The sequence below is a fragment of the Athene noctua genome, chromosome 10 (genome assembly GCF_965140245.1).
Source record: "Athene noctua chromosome 10, bAthNoc1.hap1.1, whole genome shotgun sequence".
Lineage (NCBI taxonomy): Eukaryota > Metazoa > Chordata > Aves > Strigiformes > Strigidae > Athene > Athene noctua.
This window is the reverse complement of record NC_134046.1, coordinates 10997752-11010105: the sequence shown is the minus strand read 5'-3', so window position 1 is coordinate 11010105 and position 12354 is coordinate 10997752. Positions and strand designations below refer to the sequence as shown.

General features: G+C 42.7%; 1 protein-coding gene across 1 annotated transcript in view; it reads right to left on the bottom strand.

The window, feature by feature from the left end:
* CNTN6 (contactin 6) overlaps nucleotides 1-11202 on the bottom strand; it is a 149643-nt gene extending 138441 nt beyond the window's left edge. The window contains exon 1 of the mRNA XM_074914602.1: nucleotides 11089-11202. The gene's annotated coding sequence lies outside the window, so the exon portion shown is untranslated. The remainder of the gene's footprint in view (nucleotides 1-11088) is intronic.
* Nucleotides 11203-12354: the final 1152 nt, after the last annotated feature.

The following is a 12354-nucleotide window of genomic DNA, read 5'->3' as shown; positions in this document are numbered from 1 at the left end:
TGTTGACCAGGCATGAAAGACTGAAAAATACCCTCATTCTGTGTAAATCTGTGAAGATTTTAGACAGGACACACTACATGGCCTTGCTCAAGTCAGCTCTCAGATCACTTGTGGTCTGCCACATTCAAGTCTCTGGGCCATTTGAAGTGAGTGGCATGGCTTTTTTTTCCCTGGTGGTGTAAATTTTGGCTGCTCCCTCAACTGCTCTATCCAATGCGGCCCATGCTGGCAATGGACAGTCAAAAAACATTGCAAGAGATGGCACCAGGATGGCCTCACACGATGCTACTCCCACTGTCCGATATGACATCCTTGTCTCCAGATTGGAGAGAGATGGATATGACAGATGGACCACTCAGTGGTTAAGGAATTGGCTAGATGGTCACACTCGAAGAGCTGCGGTCAATGGCTCGATGTCCCAGTGGAGAGCAGTGACAAGCGGTGTTCCTCAGGGGATCGAGTGCACCCTCAGCAGGTTCCCTGGTGATGCCGTGCTGTGTGGTGTGACCAACACGCTGAGGGAAGGGATGTGCCATCCAGAGGGACCTGGGCAGGCTGGAGATGTGGGCCATGAAAACCTCATGAAGTTCAACAAGGCCAAGGGCGAGGTCCTGCACAAGGGTTGGGAGAACCCCAAGAACAAATCCAGGCTGGGCAATGAGTGGATTGAGAGCAGCCCTGAGGAGAAGGAGCTGGGAGTTGTAGTAGATGGAAAATTGTCTCTGAGCCAGCAATGTGTACTCACAGCCCAGAAAGCCAACCATGTCCTGGGCTGCATCAAGAGAAGTGTGGCCAGCAGGTCAAGGAAGGGGATTCTCCCCCTCTGCTCCGCTCTTGTGAGACCCCCCTGCAGTGCTGTGTCCAGCTCTGGGGGCACCAACATCAGAAGGACACGGACCTGCTCGAGCAGGTGAAGATGATCAAGCATCATGAGGATGATCATGGGCTGGAGCACCTCCCTGGAGGACAGGCTGAGCGAGTTGGGGATGTTCAGCCTGGAGAAGAGAAGGCTCCGGGGAGACCTTAGAGCGGCCTCCCAGTACTGAAAGGGGCTACAGGAAAGGGGGGAGGGATTCTGCATCAGGGGTGCAGGGATGGGACAAGGGGTAATGCGTTTAAACTGACAAAGAGTAGGTTTAGATTAGATGTAAGGCAGAAATTCTTCCCTGTGAGGGGGGTGAGGCCCTGGCACAGGTTGCCCAGAGAAGCTGTGGCTGCCCCCTCCCTGGAAGGGTTCAAGGCCAGGTTGGACGGGGTGGAAGGTGTCCCTGCCCAGGGCAGGGGAGTGGGAACTAGATGATCTTTAGGGTCCTTCCAACTCAAACTGTTCTATGATTCTATGATACGATGCTGCCCTAATCAGCCCACAGAGATTTGGGTTAAACTCGCTGTCTTCTGAATGCCTTTTGTAACTCTGTCATTAGCATCCCATCCCACATTGAGCTGAAAAATCATATTTACAGTCCATGGAGCTTTCACCCCTCCAGGGAGAGGATAGGTGCACTGGAAGAGCACAGTCTTGAGGACCCCCTTGCATCCCCCCAGTCCCAGATGTGGGTAATTTTCTAGGGCATCCACACACACAGGAAAAAATTCTGGAATTGAGATTATTTACAAGACTTTATTAAAATTGTGCTTTCTTGTTATATTTTCTTAATAAATTTTCTATTTTCAACCTCCTGATTTGACCAATATATTTTTGAAATGTGAGCCCCCGTAAGGAGAGTTAATAATAAGGATCTCACCTGGTTTTATTTCAGCAGCACTTGTACGTACATTTCCTTACTACTTTTAACTCATTCAAAGGTCACAGACATCACCCAGGCATTCATGGTATATAACACTGTTTAATGTTCGGTTTTGCCCTCTTTACAAACAAAATTTTTGCAATATTTTATGATATAACCTTCTGAAATATAGTCTAGTAAATCACCAGTGACTGATACCTTTGTGATTCAGCTGTATCTCACGATCAATTTCTAACTTGTTTTTTTTTAACCTCTCAGAATACTTCTTTTGCATCTGTAGGTATGAGTGAGAGGTTTGTATGACTTACACTTCACTGCACTTAATAGGGCCCCCTGGTTAGTCAGGGCTTGGGTTTTTTTTTTTGGGGGGGGGGGGGGGGGGTATTGCTGCTGGTTGCTCTGGCTGCTCAAACAACCCCCTCAGCATTGTCAAACAAGGTGGCTTCCTGCTAATTCATTTCAGGGCTTAGATGGATTTTGAATCAATCTTGCTGAGAAAGTCAGCCAAAGAAGTAGAATCGTGACATGGTTAGTCATTTATATTTTACCCGAATCAGTGAGTAAGGTACTTCTTGTCAGTTCTTACACTTCATACATAACTTTTATTCTACCATTTTTTGACAGAAGTTTGATTTTGGGTATCTCTTGCCTATGTCTTCCAAATCAATCCTCTGAATCCCTAACCCAGAGTTTAATATCATTCATTATTCAACACCTTCAATAAGGCTAACTTTAAAACTAGTAATCTCTCAGTAAAGCTGTGCAATTAATGCTGAAATACCTCAAGTACAGAATAATACCAAATAGCACTCCCCATAGCCTTCCTCAGAGCATCCCAAAATACCAGTAGCCTTCCCTAAAGTCTCTAGCTATCAAATATTCTTTAAGATTTAGTGGTAGATCCTGGCTCACCTATGTGAGCATTTTGCATTAAAGTGCAAAATATTTTTCCTGCAAATTTAACAGTGGAATATACGTAATCTCACAGTGCTGAACTGAATGATCAAAAGGTACCCTCAATGCTGCTTATTAATGAGCTTTGCCCACTTTATTTTATCATTTTTATCACTCTTTAATTTGTCATATAAATTATTTGGTGTTTTCTGTAGGTGATGCTGCCCCATAGCACCCAGCCTGATCTGGCTGGAGGGGAGATGGGGAGCACCCACTGCAGTGACCCAGTACCAACCACAGACCCCACCCATGCCCTGCTCACCCCTGCTTATGGAAGAGTGCTTTGACATGCTGGAGTTTTCCTTTTCCTTGAGGCATAAGGCTATGGATGCCTTTGGACAAAGCTTTTGCTTTCGATGTCTTTACAGTCTTCATAGCTGCAGTAGTATATGTTTTATTTGAAAACATTGCATTTACTACAATATAAAGAGGCCATTATTGTTTAGCTGTGTTCACTGCTGTACTTCCTTCCCTCCCCTCTCTTTCCAGCTGCTTTTCCAATGTCTTCCTAGAGTTACCCAGTATATACTAGCCTCACTTATTCCTGCTCGCAGTAGATACAGCATGTTTCTTCCCCCAAGCTTGGTGCCCTCAGAGGAGTATTTAGGTTAAGAGCAGTTTATTCCTGGCTGGAACTGAAGCAATTGTACGCGGGTTCATAAGCCAGCATTCTCCTTTGCTTCAGGCGACTACTAAAAGCCAAGGTGATGTCTCAGATGGAAACAAAAACAGAGAGGTGCAGCAGTGGGGCATGAAGCATCCCTGCCGCTGCAACAAGGACAATCCCCGCAGCACAGGATGGTGTTTGGGGCATGGCGGCAGCATAGGGGTGAACAATCCTATTAACAGACAGAAGTACATATGGAAAAGTGGCCAAATGGTGCAATAAACTCAGGGCCCTCTGCTCAGCTGCCCCCCAGCAAATAGGGAAAAGAAAGTCTTATGTTCATCTGAGGTTGCTGGAGCCAGGAGCCTTCACTGAGCAGTGAAAACTAAGAGTACAGGGAGGATATGCTGTGAACACAGCCACAGCTCTGTTACCTGCTTCTGAGGCAGTTACACCTGAGCAAGGAGCATTTCTCATCATACCTCCATTTCCCACTATACCATACCTCCTGCCTGGTGCAGGGGTGTTTCACGGGGAATGTTTGCTCCTTATCCTGATCAAAGCTGCTTGGTACTTAAACTGCAATGACACAAATATTTATTGTACATTTAGTCCTACAAGAATTGTCTTCCTGAAGAATTAGTCTTTTCTTCTTATTCACTTTTTATGTATTTCAAAAACAAATGCATGAATAACTGTTTCTATTTCAGCTGTGAAGGAAATTAAGATTTTCCCTGTAAGTAGAAGAGGATCCCTCTGCCAAGTCTTTCCTCTATGGCTATGCCCTCACCAAACACATGGCTATGCAGCTGGCCAGGCATTACACAGTTATATAGTTAATAAATAGTGTTATTTACTATGGATCTTCAGGTGGGAAAAGTGAGCCAGGACAGAAAATACAGACCTAATTCATGGATATGGTGGAATAGAGGGACCAGAGGGGGTTTAGGGCAGTGAAATTGGACCTGCAACTCCAGTGGCTTCAGAGTGACTAATATTGGAAAGGAGAGGGTTAAAAATATATATGGCTTTTACCTTTGTATGATAGCTCCGGAAAGGGCTGGGTCACCTCTGTGGAGAGGCTTCAGCAATATGTCATAGCTAATGATGTCAGTGCTGAGAAAAAGGTGGCAGTTTAAGTGAGTATAATAGGGGTAAAACCTCTAACCTGCTGTGCAGCCTAAGTGCTCTTGCTAAACCAGCAGACAAAACAATTCCTGGGAGAGAAATTTCCTCAGCGACCAGATCTGCTGGCGATTGCAAAGCTTCCCTGCTATTATCAACCTAAGAAAAACGAAACCATTTTGGGCTAAGTGCCTGAATAAGGAAATTAGCAGACAATCATCAGTTTGAGGAGAGCTTAAATGCTGCAGTACCAGGGACCATCTACAATATGATATGCAAAACAACACAGTACACAGCAGTCACCATCCAGGGCTTTTCCAACTCTAAAGCAAGCATCAGAAATACTTGTGATAGTGGCTGCTACCAGACATGCCTGAGAAGTGCAACTGAGGCACAAAGGATGATCAGCAACTGCACTGGAGATCAGCATGGATGCACAGCATGGCTCTCCAAAGTCTGCATGTGCTTTCTCTGTGGAGAACAGTCCCACACTATAAATAACATGCTTGATTTTCTTTACTTGGATCAAAGACAGACTCCTTTGAAGCTCTAAGAGACAGGGAAAGGCAAGGCCGGAGCATAGGTCATGGCAGACAAGCCCAAATTCTGTCTACCAAGATGACTGAGAGTTTTCAGCTGAGGTATGGGAAACTGAGTCCACACAGGATGCTGGATAGTCCATCTGGCACTGCTGTCTAATTTAGGTGACAAAAATCTACATTTTATCTGGATTCCTTTACAAATGAAGGAAGCACAATTTATAGTGAGGTTTGCTCTGGTCCTGCTGTTTTTGTAGTTTCATGGTAGGATTATCAGAAACAGCTTGGAGAGAAGAAGTTGCAGAAACTTCAGTGCTTTTAATCCTCATTTCTCTCACCAAAGGTACCACATGCATGCTGTATACACCAAACTCCACGTATGTGCTACTTGACAGGGAACATCTGAGAGAAATGGGTTTGAATTGGTAAAGTATATGGTGCACCAGAGTTTCAGAAATTGAAATGTGGCAAATTTTCTGTGGTCCAGCCAGACTTACTTTTGGTGGACCAACCTCCCAATGGACAAAGCAGTGGGACAGGATGAAGCACAAAAGCAAAAGATGTGTTTGAAGGGGAAATAAGCACTAAATATCTGAAAAGTCATTCATTTAACTGCAGGAAACTTGGTGCAGAGCTTCAGCCCAAACAGCTTCTCTAATTATTCCCAGTGTTAATTACAGGGATTCAAATAAAAAAAAAAAAAGGTGCTGGTGAAACGTAATTGTCTTCTCACACTTGCTGACAACCTAGTCTGGCATATCCTTTGCCCAGAATAGTGAGAATTTTCTTCATTAATCTTCTAAAATCTTCTAAAATCTTCCTCTCCCCAAGTCTATTAGCAGCAGAGTTTGAGCACAGCGAAAAGGTGAGCGCCCACGGTCCAAAGTGCCGTGTGAGAGCAACAGCTCTCACCTCAGTACTCAGCAAGATACTGCTTCATCAAAGCTCAACCTCTTCAGAAGTACACCAGCTCTGACTAAATTTTCTCTGGGAAGTTTTCTCAAATATATGGGAAAACTACTGGAGTAATGTTGCAGAATATCCAGTTTAGCCACAAGGTTATGAGCAGTGATGAAATTTATGCTCTACCTAAATAGTGATCTCCTGTATCCCTGGAGAGTGTCCTAATTCCAGACTGCTGGCTGCTGTGGGCAGACCTACCCCAGGTTTTGATCATTTTGACCCAGGTAAAAACCCTCATGAGAAAGGTTCAGGAAGAACAGCAGGGGGTAATCTATCCAATCCAGAGTAGCAAATTAACCACTGATTTTTCTTTTTTAACCCTAAAAGAGTGCAAATTTGAGATGATAGCCCTGACTCCCAGACCACCAGCTCCTCTGAAACAGGCTACTTCAGCCCATTCCACACCAGAATGGAAATGTAAAAAATTACACCACTTTTGATAGCAAAGGATCCTTGTTTTCCAGCCAGCCTTCTTCCATGTCGCAAGTTTAATGAGAATCCTTACAGGTGTTGCCACAGATAGGGACTTGGGATCCTCATGCTTTGGTTACAGCCACAGGAGAGCTTCATTACCAGAGATGAAACAGTTCTCACATTTTTTTTTTCTGAGGAATCGTACATATAAAATGGATCTTATTGGTAATCAGATCAGGGTGTCCTGAAGAAAAGTGAGTTTAGAAAAATTAGGTAGTATCTTTTTCAATTGTTTGAGATGCCTCTGGTGGGAGCTGTGATCAGAGCCCAGAGAGGGTTATTGTGTACCTGGGCAGCTGGGTCACTTGTGTTTGTATACAGCAAATAAAAACAGTTCTCTGGAAGCCAATTATATTAGTTCCTGTATTATTATGTTGTGTAAAGAGCAAAGACATAACCTGTTTCTCTCATCCTTTTTCTGTTTTCCATCTCTTTTAACAAGAACATTACAGAAGATGCTGTCAAGAATTTTAATAAAACAAACTGCCTCTCTGACCATCTTTATCCATTTCTTCTTGTCTTTATAAGCTAGAAACTTATTAGAGGGTCTAAGTGAGGGAAATTACTCTTTTCTGCCACTCTCTCCACACCATCTGTCTCTCAGTTGTTTTCCTTAGCACTGCATGCTGTGGAGTTTTTCCTTTTGCAGGAAACCCAAAACATAAAGACCCCCCTAATAAAGCCCCAAAGAATATATGTGGCTACCTGGATACTTAGTCATACCAACTGTCAGTCAGTCCCCATCAACCCCTCCTACACTGGGCTCCAAAACAGCCTGAGATCATGGCAGAGCCCATCTCCAGACCCCCTTGGATGCTGAGGAGAGGGTGAAGACAAGCGTTGGCAGAGGTACTGTTGGGCTCCTGCCCTCAGAGCCCGGCTGTGGTAGGCACGGTGGTGTGGCTAGAGAACATCCTTACAGCCATGCTCCACTGCTGTCCTGAAAACAGGCTGAACAAATCACAGCAAAACATATTCCAAGGGATGAGAATATAGGATGTTTACTCAATCAATGAGAACCAATAAAAAAATAAGAAAGAAAAAAGGCAAACCAGGAAACATGCCAATAACATGTAACCCAATTAAATGTTGCACAGCTGCTGCTAGCAATACAGAAGAGATGTCACCTGTCTCCTGTCCTCAAGCAGAGCATGGAGACTTGTGTACAAGTAGTGGAGTTATTTCTTTCTGTGTGTGCCAGTGATTCATGGCTTTGTCTTGTTCCCTCTTCAAGTGGCAGGTCCTATCCCCTTTCCTTTTGGCTCTTGCACACATGCAAAACTCTGCCTGGCTTCAGAGACGTTGCAACCAAAGGTCTCTGCATCTTGGTGAGGAAGGAGGAAAGTGTAGAACGAGTCAGGCTGAAAGCTGCCTACTTGATGGGGAGAGATTAGATGAGATAATTTTAAGATGGGTGTTTCTCCTGCTGTGCCTTTCCCACAGTTTCTAAAGCTAATCAAATTGCCTGGGAACAAATCTTAGAAGATTTCAGTATCCAGCTATGCTAAAGCACTCATGTGGGCAAGTATCAGTACTCAGAGATTACAGTAACTACAGGTAAGAGTCTGGTACAGGGACACCCTCACTTTAGGCTTAGTTTATTTACCCAAGTTAACTCAGCAGTAAAATCACAGAGTTACTAAGACCTTATTAAAACATTTCCTCCTGAAAAAACATTTAAAAAAACAGTTTTGTAAGGCAAATTACCAAGAATGGAGTGAGCTGCTTAGTGTCTTTAATTATCTTTTTGCCTAAGATGGGACAATTAACTTTACAGTGCCTGAATAAATGGGTGGAAACACCTGTTGTCCTCAAGAGGAAAAGCAGAAGAAAGTGCTGATCATCTGCACCTGACCTACCAGGCACAGCCATGGTGGGAGGTGCTGCTGGGCTGGGAGCTCTCTAGGAGCTGCACGGAGGAGATGGAGCTGAGAGCAGAAAGGTATGGCAAAACTCATACTTTTCCTCTCTGCCTCTGTCTGAAGCATCTAAAACTTTAGAAATGTGTGTACAATTCCCCAGGTTTATTTTTGTGAAAAGACATCCTGCTAGCACTTTATGCTGGCCTGGTCTGTTTAGTAGCCTCCTAGTATCAAGGTAGGGTCTTCCATATCTCTGGTGCTTTGTCTTGCATTAGTTGTGTGTGGTTGTTGTGTCAGCAAGATGGAGAGCTGTAAGTACAGTGTCCTGATCTATTTTGCTAGGGGTTATTTTTATTTTCCATGATGAAGCTACTCAAAGATACTTGGTTCTCTTTTTAAGGGTGTGGTATTTTTTCTTGCATGTTCTGCACTTATAGAAAGATGTGGTGTAAATAAAAGAGATTTGCAGAAGCCTGCTAGTTCATGAATGAAAATAGGGTCACCTAATCATCTAAATACTGGTGTGTTCCTCCAAAGTAGATTTTTTTTATTTTTTTAATTTTTTTTTTTTTTAGCATCCCAGAGGTGATAGCTGCCAGCACAGGTAGTTGTAGTTGTAAAACTGTGCCTGACATTCTTTGTGTCTTTGCTGCTCAGGAAGAGATTGTCTCTTACCAATTTGCCCATGCACCTAGTTCTAGTCAACTTTGAGTGTAGCCTTTGGTAAGAAGGAACAAAGGACTTTCTGAGCCAGACTCGCTGGTGTTGATCCTCTGTAAGAGCGTTCCCCTGTGAGTCCGCTCCTCTGTGGAGGTCAGGAGGGCTTGGCTGCACCCAGGGGCAGGGCGGCAGGCTGCGGGTAACCAAGGCAGAATTAAGATGGTTTTTGTGTCTCAGTCTCCCTGAAAAAGCCCTGTGCCATGAAGGTGAGCAGCACCTAGCTGACCTCTGGGCAGGGGTTAGTCGAAAGCAATCTGTGGCAGTCTTCTGGAATAAACTTGGCCACAACTTTAAACAAAAGGAACATTGTCTTGTAGTAATATGCAGCTAATACGGTTTCTAGGGGAAAAGAAACATTTGAACACCGTTTTGAAGAGCTGATGTGTTTTCATATACTTATAAGACAGAGACAAACATCCTTCTAATGAAAATTTTCTGTTAAAATACAAATAGTTCTTCACACCCACATAATGCAAACCCACAACTTTGTGTTTCAGGTCCCCTTGGTCATGCTGGCACCTTGTTCTGTGATGGAAATAGTTGCTTCAACTGCAAGAAATTAGTTTTAGAGTAGCTATTATGCACCAGAAACCTTTTTAATACTGATCATAAAGCTGGAAGAAAAGGAAGAGAGATATGTCTCCTATTTGATTTAAGGCACTTAAGTTGTTATATATTATCTATAATTTTATTCTCAGCATGAAAGGTAACACTTTTAATACGTGGTGATCAGTACCTCACCAGCATTTGAAAACTAGCTGCATACATTGGTGTGGTTTATTTTTCTTTTTTACACAATAAAATGTGAAATATGGTAGTTGCTAACTTCATATAGGTACTGATTTGGGACTTTTTAGTGTCATAAAACCTCTGAAGCAGAGACTCTGTGGAATGTGAAACACTGACATAGTGCCTCTGGAGCACCAAAGCAAAAGCTGGCTGATGAGGATGGGTTATTTGTGGTGATGTGGTGCCTGGAATTACAAACACTGCAGGGTTTAGTTGCACACACATAAAAACTCCCTCAACTTGCAGAACTTTCCAAATGCTGAATGTGGAAGGAGTACTCTGACTGTTCCCTTCTCTCTGGGGGGAGAAAATAAAAGGAGGGGAGGAGGAAATGCTACTTCAGAGAAGTAAATAGTCTAATTGTTAACTTGTAATATTTATCTGAAAATGGTTGCCGTGTTGACAAAAGCGCAACAAACTTATTTACATAGGCTGCAGAACGTTTGCATCTTGTTTGATCACTGAGATATGCAAGTGCTGCAGGAAATTGCTTGCGTTGAGCCTGATTGTGCAAAAGCTGTTGGAGGAGACCCTTTACACATGCAACAACTGTTTGAATCAAAGTATTCACTCAAAAAGCACTATGGGAATAGACGATTTAACATAAAGCAGTAGTCAAGCAATTGCTTGCTTCTGGAACCACGGACATCCAAAAGTTTTATAAAGTATTACATTTTCTTTAAAGCAGTGTCATGCAGTGTAAATAAATGAAAACATCAAAACTAAAACTCTTGCAAATCCTTGGATGCAAAGCCCAAAGTTCAATATATATTGTGATCTTGATTTTTTTTTCCTAATCATTAAAATGAGCAACAGGGAAAACTTTTTTAGGGCATACTTAAATTTTCCTGAAAATTTATGTTTATTGCTTTTACACTTTCAGCTGGTAGAAATTAGATTAGGCTCTCATTACCCACTTCATCTTTAAATATGCTGTAGAAAGTCATATGAAAGTGCCAAAATTAGCACTGTCATCCTCTCTGCTGTCCGTTTTACTGCAGCACAGAGCTGTGATATACTCAAATAATATACCTGTCGTGTCTGTTACTAGCACAGTCTCCTGTTCTGTTTGACTCAGACCTCACATGCATACAAATTCATTATATACATTTTTTTCTCTTCCAAGAATGTATACATTTGGAGCATCAGCCATTTACAGACACATATCATAAATAAAGCAGTGAATTTTCTTCATTCTCTACCCTCATGTTAATGAAAATTACTGAGGAAGGAAAAAAACCCCACAGAAAATGCAGCTTCCCCCAGCATTATTCACATTGCAGTAGACAGCACAATTCTGTACTTACAGATCTTAACAGTGAAATGTCTCAGGATCTTTACAATTTTCTGCAGAACTGTTTCAAGCTCTCAGCAAGCCACAGTGTTCATCGAGGCAGAACGGAGCCGTATGGAAGGTCTATGCAGCTGGGAGATAATGGAACTATTTTCCCAGCTGGGACTACAAGCCTTTTATCCACTGAGCATTGCGTGTCTCTTCACTGGTATTAACCGTGAAATACACTGCTTTCCTGTTGTACTCATGCTAGGACCCACACAATTAGTGCTTGAATCAGATAAACAGCTACTACAGTTTATGCATATTCCTATCTGGAAATCTTGAACGTATAAAAATTAGCTCTGCGTTGATCATCCTTCAAGAAAGCTGAGAGAGCGAAAGCGCAGCTGTCATACTAGTAGCATAGAAGATTAAATGTGCTCTCGCTATTCTTTTCATATAAATATGAGCTCCTGTCAGGTAATCAGAAACCTCTCTTCTTGAAAACTGGGTCAGTACACAGTATTAGGTTTAGAACAGGAATGAAAATAATTTTACTTTGTCCTGAGTTCCACAATCACTTCCTGAGCTTCATAAAATTAAGCTGATAGGATGCGAGTCGACACTCAAATTACATCCCATCACTGACTGCCCTCTTGGAACATTTAACTATCCCTCCATATTTTACATATTTTTTTTAAAAAAAGGGGGAGGGGGGGAGACTTTTGTTTGTCTAAGGTAGCACAGACATAAATCCTGATTACACATAAACTTCAAACCTTCTTAGATTTCCATTTTTCCTCTTGGGACTGCTTCAGCAGAGATCAACTGCAAAGCTCAGACAGGGGAATGCCTTTCTGTTAGTAAGCAAAAGTTATTTGTATTCACAGGGGATAGAAGTGGAAACAGCAGTTTTCAGAATGTTTCTGCCAAGAAAAGTGCAATTGTGTCACAAGCATTGCTTCACAACATTTTAATGTAATCTTGGTGTAAATCCATTACTTTGTAATGGGATTAATTGCCTGCCTGTCTGATCGTGGCAAATGGAGAGGATGTGGAAGTCAGGTGACAAAAACACACAGCAGCACACAGATGCCTTGAATAGACTGAAATAATAATTCAATCGACAAAAGAGCAGTGTACATCTTTTTCAGTGTGAATTTTCCCCACCTGTATACTGGGAGCAAATCCCTGCATCCCCTTAGTTGCCAGCACAACTGCTGTCTGCACACAACTTGCACCAGGAGTCTGGTGTCATCTCAACAGTGTCTCTGCCACAGTAACAATTGTTTTGGGC